Source organism: Lupinus angustifolius, unplaced genomic scaffold, assembly GCF_001865875.1.
Source record: "Lupinus angustifolius cultivar Tanjil unplaced genomic scaffold, LupAngTanjil_v1.0 Scaffold_428, whole genome shotgun sequence".
Taxonomy (NCBI): Eukaryota; Viridiplantae; Streptophyta; class Magnoliopsida; order Fabales; family Fabaceae; genus Lupinus; species Lupinus angustifolius.
Genome location: NW_017727833.1, coordinates 271,305 through 271,718, shown reverse-complemented (window position 1 = coordinate 271,718; position 414 = coordinate 271,305).

The window sequence follows — 414 nt, the reverse complement described above, 5'->3', positions numbered from 1 at the left end:
TAGTTAACTGACGATAATTATTATACTTACGAAATAACTTTTTACGCGAAGATAAAACTTGCGATTTAAAATGAATTTAATTGCTTTCGTCCATCCGATTCAAGGTTGAATATTCTTGAATCATCATTTGTCATTGAAAGTCTTACAATCAAATAACATTTTTTAAAGTAAGATTTTCAATAAAACTTATACCGGAATTATGTCGCAATCCGTGGATATACATCAGGCTAGTTTCCAGGAAAGAGAGGTGGGTCATAAAGACACCCTTAAATATCAAGTCTTTCCTTAGACAGAACCTTTCTATACATGTATTCCCACTTCAATACATTTTTCCGATAGTTTATAAGAAAAAACCTCAAGGGTTAGTAAGTGTTAATTTCATAGTCATGAAAATAAATCCTAAGGTAAGACTTT